The sequence below is a fragment of the Sceloporus occidentalis genome, unplaced genomic scaffold (genome assembly GCF_023333645.1).
Source record: "Sceloporus occidentalis isolate IW3139 unplaced genomic scaffold, rSceOcc1.0.p SCAF_8, whole genome shotgun sequence".
Lineage (NCBI taxonomy): Eukaryota > Metazoa > Chordata > Lepidosauria > Squamata > Phrynosomatidae > Sceloporus > Sceloporus occidentalis.
The window spans coordinates 30,315,081-30,332,771 of record NW_028316988.1 but is presented as its reverse complement, the minus strand read 5'-3'; the positions used below and the strand labels follow the sequence as shown (position 1 = coordinate 30,332,771).

The 17,691-nt window shown below is 43.7% G+C and overlaps 1 protein-coding gene across 1 annotated transcript in view; it reads right to left on the bottom strand.

The window, feature by feature from the left end:
• The window catches only part of LOC149308500 (mitochondrial coenzyme A transporter SLC25A42-like), a 31,105-nt gene extending 15,763 nt beyond the window's left edge, over positions 1-15,342 (bottom strand). Inside the window, exon 1 of the mRNA XM_089537078.1 lies at positions 15,287-15,342. The gene's annotated coding sequence lies outside the window, so the exon portion shown is untranslated. The remainder of the gene's footprint in view (positions 1-15,286) is intronic.
• Between the last annotated feature and the right edge of the window lie 2,349 nt (positions 15,343-17,691).

The following is a 17,691-nucleotide window of genomic DNA, read 5'->3' as shown; positions in this document are numbered from 1 at the left end:
TGAATTTTAAATGATAACTTAGCCATTTTATTGAAGTAATAGTAATGTCACTATTTTATTGATTGTACTTTTATATGGTATTCTATCTTTTTATTGATGTAATGCCACCTCAATCTGCAGGGAGAGGCAGGAAATATAAATGATGATGATGATGATGATGATGATGATGATGATGATGATGATGATGATGATGATGATGTTAGCATATCAGAAAGTCAGGCACCTTCCCCTGGAACCCCAGTTTTCATTTGTCTTATTTCTTTAAGGGACTTACATCCCACCTTTCTCCCAAAATGGGATTCAAAGTGGCCACATCTTGCTCTGCTGCAGCAGCAACTACTACTACTAGTTGTTGTTGTGTGTCTTCAAGCTGTTTCGGACTTATGGCAACCATGGGTTTTTGGGTTTGTTTTTTTTTTGCAAGATCTGTTCACAGGAGGCTTGCCATTGCCTTCCCTTGGGGCTGAGTGTGTATGTATTATTTATTTTAATGTTTAAGACCAGTTTAACTGCTCTGGCTCAATGCTAAGGAATTCTTGGAATTGTGATTAGGTGGTAGTTCCCAGAATTCCACAGCATTCAGCCAGGGCAGTTAAAGTGGTCTCACACCAGATTAGTTCTGCAGTGTGGATGAGGCATATGTTTTGTTTCTCCGCTCCACGGCCCTCTTCTTCTTTTTCTCCTACCCTTCTCTGCCATACCTGTTTATTTCTGGCTCCAAGGAGCTTGGAATGAGAAGTGGCCAGATTACAAAAGCCACCTTCTGCCCCACTGTGCAAAATGCACAACTGCAGGAAGAGGAACACAACCGGATAGACTAATTTGTGTTAAGGCACGGGGAAGAATAAAACATAGTTTTTTAAAAATCAGGTTTCCACAAGCAATGGCAAGACAAGTAGTTCTTTAAAACGTGAGAGTACTTAGGAAATCTAGCTGCAGGGAGTAGGTGGCAATCACACTTTTCACTCCTCCGCAGAAAATCCTGGCAGGAATCGCAGCATTACATCTTAGTTAACAAGGCAGACAGTTTCCTGGGCCTGACTTCTTTAACGGAAAATATGGTACCGGAGGCAGAAATAACAGGGAAAGAGAGGGAGAGGTCCCCAAAGCACAAGGAAAAGGCGGCACTTTTTTCAACATATTGCAGCAAACATGTTCAACATATTGCAGCAAACTTTTCATTCCAAATGCACATGTGAAATGAAACAACCAGATCAGGTAGGACTTGCAGAAGCAACAGGAAGATTTTTTCAAAAACTTTCTAAGATCACTTAAAAGCATCTTCCAAAATGCATTCATGGTATTAAAACAAACATTCTTTCACCAGCTTCCACTCTTCCTATCATCCATTTTGGTGGTCAAATATAAAGATCTGTGCTTTTTCAACATGATGGGGGTAACTGGAAAGGCTAATCTGTTCCCCCTTTTCACTCTGTTTTGCCGTTCATGTCATGGAAACCTACTGGGTGACTTTGGGCAAGTCACACTCTCTCAGCCCCAGAGGAGAGCAACAGGAAACCCTCTCTGAACAAATCTTGCCAAGAAAACATTGTGACAGATTCGCCTTTATGGTCACCATAAGACATGAAGACGCACAACAATTGTACAGGAATGGTCTGAAAGAGTGTGGCTTCACCAAAGTCAGCCATACTATGGACTAGACACGGAGAGAAACAGCCAGGGAAACCCACTGGGTGACACTCTCTCAGCCTCAGAGGAAGGCAATGGTAGCAAACTTTGAAGAAATCTGGCCAAGAAAATCCTATAAGTGGCAGTTCTTGGGTCTCCATCCCAACAGAGCCAGTTCTGGTTAAGTGTGTTTTGGAACGCACCCCAATAAACCTTTTTCCTCCACCTTCAAAAAGAAAACCTGCCAAGGAGAAACAGTGAGCAAGGCAGGTCAGAGCTGAATGCCCTGCAGCTCCAATGAAGCATGCAAGCAAGCCAAGCAAATGGTTTTTCAGACAACTTAATTCTAAGCTAAGACCTTTATTTTTTAAATGTCAAACTCTCAGACTTCTGTGTTCTTTTGCAGGAGGAATGAAGACGGGGGAATGAAAATAAGCAACCTAAGATAAGCAGATGACACCATACTCCTAGCAGAAACCAACAAGGACTTGGAGCAACTACTGAAGGCCGTCATGGAGGAAAGTGCCAAAGCAAGCACCATGTTGAAAATTAAGGGAAGAAAATGACTATGGAAGATCTACAAGAATTCATCCTAGGTAACAAGGATGGGATCCTTGAACAGATCAAGCTGGAAATTTTCCTGGAAGCCAAGATAATCAGAGACTGCCGTACTTTGGCCACATCATGAGAAGGCAAAACACATTAGGAAAGACAATAATGCTGGGAAAGGTGGAGGGGAGTAGAAAGAGAGGAAGACGCAAGCTAGATGGATAGACTCAATCGAAGAGGACCAGAGCAGAGCAATGAAGGCTTGTAGATGTCTCATCCACAGGGTTGCCATGAGCTGAAGTCAACTCAAGGGTAGTTAACAACAACAGTAACTTCACACTCCAGCCTTTCCATCTCCCATTCTGACCATAAGGGTTGAGGCACATTTGCCAATCCCTCCCGATTCAACTAGAAGAAACGGAATGCAAAAACAAGACCAGGTTTTAAAACAATTTTTAAAAATGGAATTAGTTTGCTCTCCTCTCAAATTCAAATTCAGGGCTTGTAGCAAAGCCCAAGGGGACATTAATCCACCTGACAGAACCTGTACCCTTCCCTCTTTAAACTCCCTCCCAAAAAATGGTTTGACAAACCAGTCCCCCTCCCCTCTAGCTGGGTTATTTCAGTCCACAACCAAGACCCAGGAGAGATTAGACAAGTATGAGATTAGACAAGTATGCAGGAGGGAGGGGAGGGAAGGTAAGAGGAAAGAAAGAAAGAAAGATTTAAACTTGCATTTAAACTTGGGGTGGAGTTGGAGAGTTCTCAAGAAAACCAAAACTTAAATACCCTCATCCCACCCTGTGCATTAATGCGCCTGACTGCACTTACTTTACACACTGGACTCTGGTCAAAGAGACACACATACAAAAACAAAAACAGAGTTTCCTTGCCTCAAGCTAAAATGTGAGACTCATGCATTCTCAGGCTTCCCATGTTGAAAAAAGCACTCTCCGTCCCAAATGACTGCGGAGTGCTTGAAAGCACTTTGCTGCTATTAGGCTTACTTGGCAACAGGCTTCATCCTGCACTGAGATGAATGCAAAGGGGGAAAGCAGAAAAGATTAATCCTTTGCTAAAAGAGATGTGGGAAAAACCGAATCTGGAGCATCGCCAACTCCTCCATTAATGGCAAATGTATATTAATTAGTAATACCAAATTTAATATAGGGAAATGGTAGCAACAAGCCAAACCTCCTAAATTTCTATGGAAGTAATGAGCAGCAAACTGGGCATTTAATATATAATACACAGTGGTCCCTCCACATTCGCTGGGATTAGGGGTGAAGGACCCCTGTGAATATGGAAAACCCACAAATAAAAAAACCTATCCTTTTTACAGTACCTAAGATAACACCTCTCTAGGAAATCTTCCAGGTCTTCCAGTGCAATTCTATGGTCAACTTTTGGCAGAGTTGCGCTGGAGGACCTAGAGATTCCTAGAGAGGACATATTAATCAAAACTGCAAATAATCGGATCCACAAAAGCCAAAGCCGCAAATGTAGAGGGCCAACTGTATGTATTTTTAAAGCCAGAGTTGGAGCCAGTAGAGTGTACTTCTACTGGCTCCAACTTCACCCAAAATTGCTTCCAGCTCCAACTCTAAGAGCAACACAGACAAAAGAAAAGCCTGAAGCAAAATCAGGCCACAGGCCAAATCGAATACTTGGGTTCCATAAAGGCTAAAGGGGTGCCTGGAAAGCCAGGAAAGAAGACATGAAGGCTACAGCCCTCCAATGTCGTAGTCTTTAGTATTTAGCAATTTTAGGTAGACTGCCCTGTGCTGGAAGATTCATTTTGCTGTTAGAAGAGCTCTGTGGAATCAGACTAAAGGTAGGTTTTTCTCTCATCCAGCATTTTGTTCACACCATGATGAAAAACGACATCCCAAAGAGAAACCAACAGGCAAGAAACCAACAGCTCCTAGCATATAGTCGTCTCAGGCAGACTTCTCCCATGCCTGGAGGCTCCATCTGGGTTCCCAGACCACAAAAAAGAAGAACAGTTCAACATATTCAAAACTACAAATATGCCCAGGAGAGCCAGGGTGGCATAGTGGTTTGAGTGTTGGACACTCAACTCTAGAGACCAGGGTTCGATTCCCAGTTCAGCCAGGAAATCCACTGGGTGCGCTTGGGCAAGTCACACTCTCTCAGCCTCAGGGGAAGGCAATGGCAAGCCTCCTTTGAACAAATCTTGCCAAGAAAACCCCAGAAAAGTTCACCTTTGGATCACAGTAAGTCACAAACAACTTGAAGGCACACGACAACAGCAAAGAGATCACTTGAAGTCTTCCTTCAAAATGCATCCAAGGATGGCCTTTTCTTTTGCCACCCTCCACTTTCCTTATTGGTTTCCGTGGCCAATCTTTTCTATGCTTTTAAAAGCATGCTGGGGGGGGGGGGGAAGCTGATGAGAGAATCTCGTCTGTTCTCCCCTTTTGTCTCTGTTTTGCTCTTCACACATGTCCAGTAAGGGATGCTGGGGGCAGCTGCTGTTTACCTTCCCTGTTATACATCAGACACACGTAGCACTGTATCTCATGCTTTGGCATGTCAAGACTTTATCACATTGTTTGGCAGGAGAAAAAGCTGCTGCAACCATATGAATGCTGCTAAAAAAACCTTCTAGGTAGACGGAAGAGAAAGAAGAAATGGTGCCCGGGAGATTACTGGGCAAAAAGAAATTTTGCAAATAGGAGCTGATTTGTTAACTGGGGTATTCCTGCATGATCATAATGGCATCTTCTTCCTCACATACCCCACATGTTTCTTGTGATACTGTCAGTTACTATAAGAAGAGAGGATGCAACCATGGTCCTATGCTGCTTGTAGGTTTTCTCCCAGGGTGGTTTATGGACTCCTGGGATGCACAGCCGTCCTGGCTGTTATTTGAGGCTAGCCTTCTCCTCCTCCTCCTCTTTTGCTAATCCTCTTTTCCATCTCTCCAGGCTGCCTGCCATCACTATCTCTCTTGGTCGCCAATTTCACTACTTGGCTCTGTGGAAATAAATCCTTCCTTTTGTCCAGCCTGAGTCTCCCACTGTTCAGCTTCACTGGATGACCCAGTTGAGTATGAGCATTAATTGAAAATATATATATATATATATATATATATATATATATATATATGGGGAGCCTTCATTCTCTCCCACTGGGAATCCTTCATTCTCATCCGCTGCCCCTGTTTCCTTGCTCTTAGCAGATATATGCCGGCCTGGCATAGTGGTCTGAGTGTTGGACTACGACCCTGGAGACCAGGATTCGAATCCCAGCTCAGCCATGCAAACCCACCAGGTGACCTTGGGCAAGTCACATGCTCTCAGCCTCAGGGGAAGGCAATGGCAAACCTCCACTCAACAAATCTTGACAAAAATGCTCCATGATTGGTCCCCCTTAAGGTTGCCATAAGTCAGAAACAACTTGAAGGCACACAGCAACAACAAAGCAGATATATGAAAGGTTGGACCATCACAAGGACAAAAGGAAGGGTCTAGAGGAAAGGTATGTGTGTGAATAGTCCAAACGCCAACCACACACTATAACCTGGATCCCCTTGCTTAAGCCCGAGTAGACCCACTGAATAAACTGTAAATGTTGAGTCACAGAATCACAGAATCCTAGAGCTGAAAGGGACTCCACCACTCTCTGAGGCAGTGACTTCAGCCCTTAAAATCCTCCTAGGTTTTAGGAAGAACTTCTTTTCTTCTAACCTGAATCCATTAATTCATGTCTTAGTCTCCTGAGCAGCATTAAAATCTAGAACCATAGAACTGGAAGGGACCGCAAGGGGTATCCAGTCCAACCCCCTGCCATGCAGGAACACACATGGCCACCCTTTAACGCCCTTCCAACGAAGGATAGTCCACCAATCTCCAAAGCAACACATTCCACTCTCCAACAGTAAAATCCATTCCTCTCTGTCTTAAAAGTAAAAAAAATAAAATACAATAAAAATCCTCCGAGTGTTTAGGAAGAACCTCTTTCTTTGTCATCTGGAGCCACTGGTTTGTGTTTTGTCTTCAGAAAAAGTTACAAGGCCACTCTATGCTAAGTCGAAGGTTTCATGGCCGGCATCGATAGTTTTTTGTGGGTTTTTGGGGCTATGTGGCCTTGCTCTAGAAGAGTTTCTTCCTGACGTTTCACCAGCATCTGTGGCTGCTGGCATCTTCAGAGAAGATGAAGATGCCAGCCACAGATGCTGGCGAAACGTCAGGAAGAAACTCTTCTAGAACAAGGCCACATAGCCCCCAAAACCCACAAAAACAGTCTATGCTGTCCAACATTAATACACACACAGAGAGCGAGTCAGCCCTCCTTATCTACTGGTTTTTTTATACACGGATTCAAGCATCCACGGCTTGAAAATATTTTTAAAAATATATAAATTCCAAATAGCAAACCTTGATTTTCTATTTTCTATTAGAGACACCAGTTTCCTTTTCCATTATATATAATGGGACTTGGGCATTAACAGATTTTGTTATCCAAGGGGTGGGTGGGTTCCTGGAACCAAACAAGTGCCCACTGTATATATATTGTGAACAAGAAGTGGATTTCTAGTCACTATGGGGTTCTGTTTTTCAGTAATCTATGAGCCCTCACCCCCGAGGGCTCCCAAGGCATAAAGGTGGCCCCCACACCAGCCATAGTTGCCCACCCCTCTCAAGAGGAGGGTGAGTGTAGGTCAGGTCTCACCAACCCTACAAAGCACACAGACACATAGATACACACCTCTCCAACACAAGCCAGCAAAGACAGATCAAAGTCTTCTCCAAGAGCCACCGGTCAACACAGACATGCCCTCCAGGCCGCCGAATCCAGCTTCCCAGAGACAAAACGAACTTTAGACGTTTTATTTTTGAAGCACACGTGATCCTAGATTAGTGTTGCTCTGCTCAGGACAAAGGTCCAGCCTTCCAGCTGCTGCTATACTGCACCACCCAGCAGCCACCCCAACCAATGGCAAGGAATGTTGGGAGGTATAGTCTCCCATCATTCACAGGGTTCCCACCCCACAATGAATGACATTCGCCTTCTGCTGTGGGTCCCAGATGGGAGAACTTTGGCCCTCGAGTACATGTGAATGGACCCCTCCTTCCATCAGTCCTTAATGCTGGGCCAAAACAGAGGTCATAGAATCCATCGAGTTGGAAGGGACCATATAGTCCATACAGTCCAACCCCTGCCATGCAGGAATGCACCACCACATCACTCTTGAAATCCCACTATATTTTGGTTTGAGTAAATCTAAAAGCCAGTGAGGCTTTATGTATTGGGGCAATGATTGAGTTTTGAGGTCCAAACTGCCATTTGGTGAATGCAATTGTCATTTGGCCAGTAGGTTGACTAATGAAATCAAAATTGCAGAAGAATGAACGTAAGTGGTGGGGGAGAGGGATTTCACCCACTGCATTGTGAACTATGATCTGCTTACAGACTCCCAGCTGGTTATTTTCCTAATGCACTCAACACAACTCTTCCCTGTTGTTTTCTTCTTCAGACTCCAGCAAAGACTCCTTCTGCCGACTCAACTTGGAGGTCGGCTTAGAACCAGAGGGCAAAGTCCAGCCACCAAGGCTCTCCCAGTAAACATTTCAATGCTTTTAGGGCTGGGGATTTCACCCAAGGTTACTGCCATTGGAGCACCCGAGTTAAAGGTAGACTACAGGTTCAGTGTGCAAAGAGATCTTGTAGCACCTTTTGGGGCTAACTGGAAGAAAGAAGTTGGCAGCATGAGCTTTTGCAGATTTAAGTCTACTTTCTCAGAATGCAGAAGGAGACTTAAGTCTATGAAAGCTCATGCTGCCAACTTCTTTGTTTCAGTTAGTCCCAAAAGATCTACAAGATCTCTGGGTACGTTTAGCCTGGAGAAGGGACTGTTAAGAGGTGATATGATAGCCCTGTTTAAGTATTTGAAGGGTTGCCATGTTGAGGCTGGAGCAAACTTGTTTTCTGCTGCTCCAGAGAACAGGACGTGGAACAATGGATGGAAGCTCCAGGAAAAGAGATTCCACCTCAACATTAGGAGGAGCTTCCTGACAGTAAGGGCTGTTTGACAGTGAAACACACTCCCTCAGAGGATGATGGAGTCTCTAAACAGAGGCTAGATGGTCATCTGTCAGAGATACTTTGATTGTGAGTTCCTGCATGGCAAGGGGTTGGATGGGATGGCCCTTGTGGTCTCTTCCAACTCTATGATTCTATGATTTTCCAGACTAACACAGCTATATCATTGAATTCTACTACAAGTTCTGTTTTCCAAGTGAATAGAGGCAGCTTTAAAGCAATGATAAAGCAACAAATCTCAATGCACCAATCCAAGTCCCAACTACACCATGAAATCAGGACAGTCAGCTCTCCCTATCCATGGACCCTTTATCCAGAGATTCAAGCATCCACACCTTGCAAATAATCAATTCAATACACACACACACTCCAAACCTTGATTTTTGCCATTTTATATAAGGGACTCCATTTAACTATGCCATTGTACTTAAGAGGACTTGAGCTTTCACAAATTCTGGTATCCATGAGGGGTCGTGGAACCAAACCCCAGCGGATACCAAGTAGATACCAACTGGTCTTCAGTTACCCGTCTGCTTTAGGATAGCAGTACTAGTCTGCATTTGCAACCTGCACTCCAGCATTAGTCTGGTCGCCAGTGGTGGGTGAGTACTAGGAATTATATGCACAGCTGATCCTTCCAGTGTGGTCTGCAGGTTCTTTTAGCAGGTTACTAAACATTTTCTAATAGGAACCTCTGTGGTTTTGTTTGCAAGGCTGTGTAAAAACTATGCAGCCAAAACAAAGTATGTCCTGTGTTTTCCAGCGTACGGTGGGGTGGAGTTCCTCGGCCAGCCCTCCCATTGGGCCAGCGGACAACTGCTTTCTATTTTGTACCTCTGGGATGAAACTTCTTTTCCACTTCGCCTTTCAATGTGGACGCGCCCTTTGGCTCCCAGTGAGCAAGCAACATCTGCTTCAAAAGCAAAACTGTGTGTGTCAAAGCGTGTTTGACTTTTGAAACTTCAATGCATGCGCTCACTCTGCACAGAGAGCATGGGTTGGCCCTGCAGTAAACATCAGCTGGGAGAGTCTGTTCTTTTTTCTTAAAGCACGTACAATCTTTCACCCAGATAAAAGATTTGAATGACAAGCGCTCCGGCTGCAAACCCAAGATAATCAGGCGCCCAAAATACTCCCTTCCCAAGTCGAGTTGGGCAAGTGACCTGGCAGGTTGAGGAACCATTCAGAGGAAATCTGATACGGTTCCTAAAGTGGGACAGCAAAGCAGGGCTTCTGTTCAGCTGAGGAGGCCCAGAAGGAGAGAAATGGGTGAGTAAAGAAAGTAGGTATTTTTCACCGTCGCAACAACACGGCCCTAAGTGAAGAACACATCTGTTCAGTTAATCCAGCCACCGAAAACACGCCTGCCAGGAACTGCCCTGTCATCCGAAACGTGTCACAAACTGAGCACCACGCTTCATTTCATAATACAGTAAACATCTGATACGGATATGATTTAGAGCAGATTTATTCCTGCATCTAAAGAGTTTACTTTCCAACAATGTAAAAGAGGAAGACTACAGTGAATGTGGACAGACTCCATCAAGGAAGCTATGGTTGCTGTCCTGGGTTTGCAAACCTGAGCAGGGCGGTTGATAAGAGGATTATTATTATTATTATTATTAAGCTTTATTTATATAGCGCTGTAAATTTACACAGCACTGTACATAAAATCATTTAATTAGACGGTTCCCTGCCTTCATGCTTACAATTTAAGACGACACGACACAGAAGGAGAAGGGAATGGCTGAGGGGAAGGGGATCAGGACCAGCAGTCTTCTCTCCCTCTGAGGCCTGGACCAAGGCAGATGGACAGATGGAGGGCTCTGTATCTTAAGGATAGGCCTGATGGCATTGGCCCACCCTCTCTCCCCCTCAGAGGCCAAGATGGAGTCAGATGCCTTGTGGGAAGGGTTCAGTTCCTTGTGGGAAGGGCCTCTCATTTCTGGGCTCCCTATAACTTAAAACCAACTGGACAGTGATTAACAACAACAAAGAATACAAGATTCAAACTTCTGGAAATCACATTGCAACTGGCAGGGGTGGCTGCTCTAATTTGTTAAAAGGCAACCAGACAAATTCAGAGAGGCCTGGTCCTGACAACTGGAGGGAGGATGCTGTTGGACTGTAGCTCCCAGCAGCCACTAGCAAGCATTTGTGTTGTTATTGTTGTGCGCCTCCAAGTCATTTTTGACTTATGGCAACCCTAAGGCAAAGCTATCATAGGAATTTCTTGTCACATTTCCTCAGAAGGGGTTTGCCATTGCTACCATAGAATCCTAGAACTGGAAAAGATCCCAAGGGCCATCCAGTCCAACCCCCCTGCCATGCAGGAAGGCTGAGAGAGTATGACTTGCCCAAGCAGGTGTCTGTGCTCAAGTGGGGATTCAAGCCCTGATCTCCAGCATTGTAATCCAATGCTCAAACCACTACACCACTCTGCCATGCCCTTAGTCAGTATGGTGGGAATTCTGCAGTCCAACAAGAACTGGTGGGCCACATGATTCCTGCCCTTGCCTTTAGGACCACCAGAGGTAACAGCTATGAGTCACAAGCCACGGCTGTATAGAAAGACAGCATTATGCTTGCAAGTATCAGCTGCTAGAGAGAGAGAAATTATGGGAGCTGCTGCCATTCATCCAGACCTGGTTGGCCAGTACAAACATTAGGAAGTTAAATGTTCCTTGCATCTTCCCAAACATCCCAGGTGTACTCCCCAAGAAAGAGATGATACAGACCTGCCACCCCAATACTAAGTAAACTCAGAAGACTATCTTTCAGGAGTGCTTGAGTTGTATATTCCTGCCTGGCTAGGGTTGGACTAAATTATCCTTGAAGGTCCCTTCCAAGTATAAAATTCTATAATTCCACGACGGAGAAAGGAGCAGGGCTATTTCAGCCTTTTGCAGCCAGGCAGTTGCATCCTACCTTGGGACAATAAATGGGTGAGGAGGAGACACTCTTATCTTCCTCCCCACAAGAAAAACACAACAGAAGACACAGAGAAACATACTCTAATCACACTGGGACAGAAATGAGGAACACAAGAGAAATAAAGAGAAAGGGAAAACAGTCTCCTACATTACAGGGCAGGCTCTCCATCTGCGGAGGCCTTTAAACAGAAGCTGGATGGACATCTCTCAGGTGTGCTTTAGATGCGGATTTCTGCATGGCAGAAGGAAGCTGGAGTAGATGACCCTTGAGTGTCCCTTCCAGCTCTGTGAATCTATGGTTGTATCTATTACAGTGGACCCTTGTTATATGCTGGGGTTTGGTTCCAAGATCCCCCGTGTATAACAAAATCCGTGTATGCTCAAGTCCCATTAAGTATAATGACATAGCAAAATGGTGTCCCTAATAAAAAATGGAACATCAAAGTAAATTTATACTTTTTTGGAACATTTTCAAACCGTGTATGCTTAAATCCGTGTATGAAAAATCCGTGTATAAGAAGGGCCGACTGTACTAAAAGAGATATTTCCCAGTTAGATGCTGCTGTTCAACAGTGCATTAGGCATTGCCTCGGAGGGCTCTCTTTCTTTGGAGGTCTTTAAACAGAGGCTGGAGAGGCATCTTTCAAGAGTGCTTTAGTTGTACATTACTGTCTGGTTGGATTAGATGACCTTTGAAGGTCCCTTCTAACTATGGTTTTATGGGGTTCTAGGGTGCCATGCAACCCTCCTTTGGACCTTGGAGGAATCACACTCTCTCAGCCTCAGAGGATGGCCATGGCAAACCCGCTCTGAAGAAACTTGCCAAGGAAAAACCCATGATTGTGCCTTAGGGTCGCCATAAACCAGAAACAACCTGAAAGCACACAAAACAACAACCTCACTCTACCTCGCAGGGTTGTTGGAAGATGCAAATTTGGAACTGGTTGGTGGAAAAACAAGGTTAAAATGGAAAAAGGAACCACAACACAGCTATGGCTGCATCCGCACAGCAGATATAATCCAGTTTCACACCACTTTAACGTTGTTGCTTTGAGAATTCAGAGCACTGGGCCATGGCAGTTAAAGTGGTGTCAAACCAGATTATTTCTGCTGTGCAGATGCAGCCTATATAACCTATTAGTTCCAAGGTGCACAATGGGGTGCAGTGGTTAGAGAGCAGGATTGGGACCTGGGAGATCCAGGTTCAAGTCCCCACAGAACAGTGGAAAGTTACTGAGGAGACTGTAGTGAAGTGGTTAGATTCAGACTAGGAGAGTGTCTGGCTGGGACTTGAGAGAGCCAGGTTCAAGTCCCCCCAAATCATGAAACATCATTGGTAGGCAGTATGGTATAGTAGTTATAGTACTAGACTGGGATGGGAAGGGTCCCATCTAGGTCACTGGGTGACTTAGGGCCAGTTTTTGGTCCAAAACACACTGCACAAATAATCCAGTTTGAGACCGCTTTAACAGCCCTGTCTCAGAGCTAGGGAATCCTGGGAATTGTAGTTCTGTGAGACATTGACCCTTCTCTGTCAGAGAGCTCTGGTGCCACAACAAACTACAATTCCCAGGATTTCCTAGCACTGAGACAGGGCAGTATCAAACTGGATTATTTCTGGAGTGTGGATTGGACCTTTGACTCTTTCTCTCAGTCTCTCTCTCAGCCTGACCTACCTCACAGGGCTGTTGTGAGGTTGCTTCGTTGTTGTTGTTGTGTACCTTCATGTCATTTCTGACTTATGGCAGAAAGGGAACCTCTCATAGAGTTTTCTTGGCAGGTTTCTTCAGAGATTTGTCACTGTCATCCTTTGAGGCTGAAAGAGAGTGACTTGCCCAAGGTCATCCAGTGGGTTTTCCTGGCCGAGATGGGATTCGAACCCTGGTCTATCTCAACCTTTTTAGAGGAAAAATAGGACATAAATGCAACTTGGGATAAACAATAAATCAATAACTCATTATGTTCTCACATTTGGGTTGATGGAAGCTGGTGGGAAGGATTGGGCCAGTGCCAAGGAGTTGGAGGAGAAGATTTTGTTGTGTACCTTCAAGTCATTTCTGACTTATAGTGGCCATTATTATTATTACTATTACTATTATTATTATTATTATTATTATTTTCTCATATCCCGTCTTTCTCCCAATATAGGGACTCATAGGGACCTAAGGCAACCCTAATATAGGGTTTGCTTGGCAGGTTTCTTCAGAGGAGGGTTTGCCATTGCCATCCTCTGAGCCCAGTCTCACTCAGTGGGTCTACATAAAGCAATAGAATATCTGCTCATACTCTTTCCATTTGGGGTGTAAAGCCATTCCCCCCTCTCCCCATAGAAAAGGTTGGTCAGTTCAGCCATTGAGAGGGGATTCATATTTAACTTTCCCCCACCCTTATAACCAATGAATCTTATCTTTCCGCATTTCTTTCAGCACTTACTCTTGAATCCCTTCCTCCTCCATCCAGCCTAGTTAACCTTTAAGCTTCAGAGATCTGTGGGGTTTCCAACTTTGGTCTCTGGAAACCCACCCACTCAAATAAATGGGGATTAACCCTTCCTTTTCCCTATGGGTTGGGGACAACATCCCCCCCCCCCACATGTTGCAAGGGAGCCTGGAAAAAGAAATATTTGAAATAATAATAATAATAATAATAATTTTATTTAATTTTTAATTTTTGTTTTAAATTTTTAAATAATTTTTAAATTAAAAATTGTTATTATTTTAGCCCTATAATGTCTCAAGAGGCTGGAGGGTGAGGGAAATATTCCTATATTAATATTATATAATAACAATAATAAATTATTATTATTATTTAATATTAATAATACCACTAATAAATTATATTTTTCTTATTATTTTAATAATATTAATAAAATTATTATTATTATTATTATTATTATTTTGTGTGCCTTCATGGCCTTTCCAACTTATCGTGACTTTAATAAATAATAATAATAATAATAATAATAATTTTATTTATATACCACTTTCCCAACAGATCAATATAAGGTATACCTTATTATGTTATCTATATAAAATAGAGATATCACTGGGCTTCCTTGGCACGATTTCTTCAGTGGGAGGTTGCCATTGCCTTCCTCTGAGGCTGAGAGAGTGTGACTTGACCAAGATCAGTCAGTGGGGTTTTGTGGCCAAGCTAAGACTCGAACCCTGACCCCAGGGTCTTAGTCCAACACTCAGACCACTATGCCATGCTGGCTCACTATTATTATTTAGCCCCCCTCCTCATAAATTGGTAGGATGGGACCCTCTCCCTCCCAAATTGCTAAGCAGGGGGGGCAGGTCAGGAGAGGAGAGTCTCTTAATGCCCCCCCCAAAAAAAAACTACAGTCAAGACTGGAAAATATATATATATAAGGTGATAAGCTCCATAATATCTCAAGGAGACCCCCCTAAAAGAAGGCTTGTTTGCTCAATCTGTGTTCCCTTCACAAAACCCCCAGCCCCAAAATTGAAGAACACCCCCCCCCCAGCATTTCAGAAAGTGTCCCCCATCCAGGAAAGGTACCAAGATATACCTAAATTTGTTCCTTACCCCCATCAAAGAAATGCCAACCCCAAATTCCTTCTTGCCCCCCAGAAAGCAGACCCTCCCCTCAAATAAATACCCCCCTAAGAAATGCCAACCCCAAACCCCTTCTTGCCCCCAACCAACAGACCCTCCCTCAAAGAAATGCCAACCCCAAAGAAACACTAACCCTTCTGCCCCCCCAAAGAGCAGGGGGGCTACCAACCAAGCCCCCCAATAAATGCCCCCAACTTCCACACAGCCCCCCCTCATTTTAAGAACAAGAGCCCCATATCCAACGTAAAGACCCCTTGCCTTGCCCCTTTCCCTCAAGAACCAAACTCCCCCCATTGCAAATGCAAAGAGGGGAGCAAATGACCTTTAACCTTTAACCACAACCCCCCCCCCTTTAAATTCCTTTTTAAATCCCTCTTGGCTCTAAATAACTTAACCATACACAGACCCTCCCTCTCTCAACATGCTTTGCTTCACATGCCAGGAGCAAACTGGCCCCCTATGACTGGAACAGGGGGAGCATTGGCCTACTGCGCATGCGCGCACCCCCCCCCATGAGGACTCACCCCTCCGCCTGCCTTTCCCTCTCCAGCCTTCGCCTCCTCGCTTCTCCTTCTGGCCTCCTCCGCCTGGGCCACGCCCCCTACGCCTCCCCGCCACAGCCAATCAGCGCGGCCGGCTCAGGAGGAGGGCGGGGCCACCAAGAAGGGGTGGAGCCAGACAAAGGAGCGGTGGGAGGGCGGGCCCTCTCAGGCGTGGGCGGGCCTTTCTGTATGACTGGCAAGAGCCCCAGCCAATAAGAGGAAAGCTTTTTGAAAACGCTAATGAAGCGAAGGAAGGCGGGACCCGAGAGGAAGGAGGCGGGGTTTGGCAAAGTAGCCACGCCTCCACAGCTGGGTGGGCGTGGTCTTCTTAAGACATGTTTAGCATAAAAACTAAAAGGCTTAACAAAGCAATTAATTATTATGTTAATATAATATACATTATAGTAAATAATAATAATTAATTGCTTTATTATTCATTTGAATTGTTAAATTGAATTTAATTATCAGTATAAGAATACTGATAATATATTATAATATATTATAATATCAGCATTATTATATTTATAATGTATTGTATATTATATTTTGTATATTTTATCAGTATTATTGTATTTATTCCAGTATTATTATATTTATAATACATCATTTATTATATTTTGTATATTTTATCAATATTATTATATTTATAATATCAACATAATTATATTTATTATATATATCGTATATTATATTTCGTATATTATATTTTGCATATTTTATGTATTATATATTTTATTTTTTATAAGTTATATATTTCATATATATTATATATATTATGTTATTATACATTTTGTAATATATATATATATATATATATATATATAATTGCAATAGCATTTACATGTCTATACTGCTTCATACTCAACTCAGTACTAAGTAATTTACAGTCTGTAAACCATCCTCTCACTGTATCTGTTCAACTTGTATGCAGAATGTATTGTAAGAAAAGCAGGCCTGGACCCAGAAGGAGGAGGACTGACAACAGGAGGAAGGAATATCAACCATCTGAGATGTGCAAATGACAGCATTGTACTAGCAGAAAACCTCCCAGAGCTGGAACACCAACTAAGGAAGATCAAGGAAGAAAGTGCAAAGGCAGCCTTAATGTTGAACGTAAAGAAACCCAAAATAATGGCCACTGAGGACCTTCACAAGTTCAACCTAGACAAGGAAGAAATAGAAGAAGTAAAAGCGTTCTCATACCTGGGATCAAACATTCCCAGCAATAGGGACTGTAAGCAGGGAACCAGAAGAGGATTAAGAATGGAGAAGGTGGCGATGAAAGAACTAGAAAAGATCCTAAAATGCAAAGATATACAACTAAGCACAAAATTTAAGATCATACAAGCCATCGTATTCCCTGTTGCCACGTATGGAAGGGAGAGCTGGACAGCTAAGAAAGAAGATAGGAAGAAAACCCATTCATTGGAGATTATGTGGGGCTGGAGAAGAGGGCTGAGGATCCCATGGACAGCAGCCAAAAGGACAAACAAAGGGGTCCTAGAGCAGATCAAGCCAGAAACCTCCTTGGAAGAAGCCAAGAGGACCAAACTGAGGCTGCCGTACTTCGGACACATCATGAGAAAGAAGGACTCATTGGAAAAGACAATGATGCTGGGAAAGGTGGAGGGAAGGAGGAAGAGAGGAAGGCCACATACTAAATAGATGGACTCTATTAAGGAGGTCATGGCTATGGATTTGCAGGACCTGAGCAGAGCAGTGGCGCATAGGGAGCCTTGGAGATGTCTCATCCACAGGGTCGCCATGGGTCCAGATCGACTCACGCGCGGATAACAACAACGACGACAAAACTAATTGCCCCCAACAAGCTGGCAACAGATTGGACTGACCCCCAAAAGGATGGAAGGCTTAGGAGATTATCTGTTTGTGGTTTTGTGGTGTTGATTTTATGTATACCATTTCAGTTGTATTCTGAATTTTAGCTGTTTACAGTGGGCCCTTGTTATCTGCTGGGGTTTGGTTCCAAGATACCCCCATGGATATCAAAATCTGTGGATGCTCAAGTCCCATTACATATAATAACATAGCAAAATGGTGTCCCTTATAAAAAATGGAAAATCAAGGTTTGATATTTCAAATTTGTATTATCATTATTATTATTATTATGGAATATTTTCAAGCCGTAGATGCTTGAATCCATGTATAAAAAAATCAGTGTATAAGAAGGGCCAAGTGTACTTGGGAGTTTGCAAGGAGTTACACATTATTTTCCAGAAGTATCTTCTCCAAGCCCTGTGTCTGGGCTTCTTCAAGACCCACAATGGCCTGTGATGCCATGGATCCTCCGTCTGAATCCAGAACCCAGAACCCATTTGTGAGGTCACTTTGGAACTCAGGATGGTGTTTCAGTTGGCAGCACCAACTGA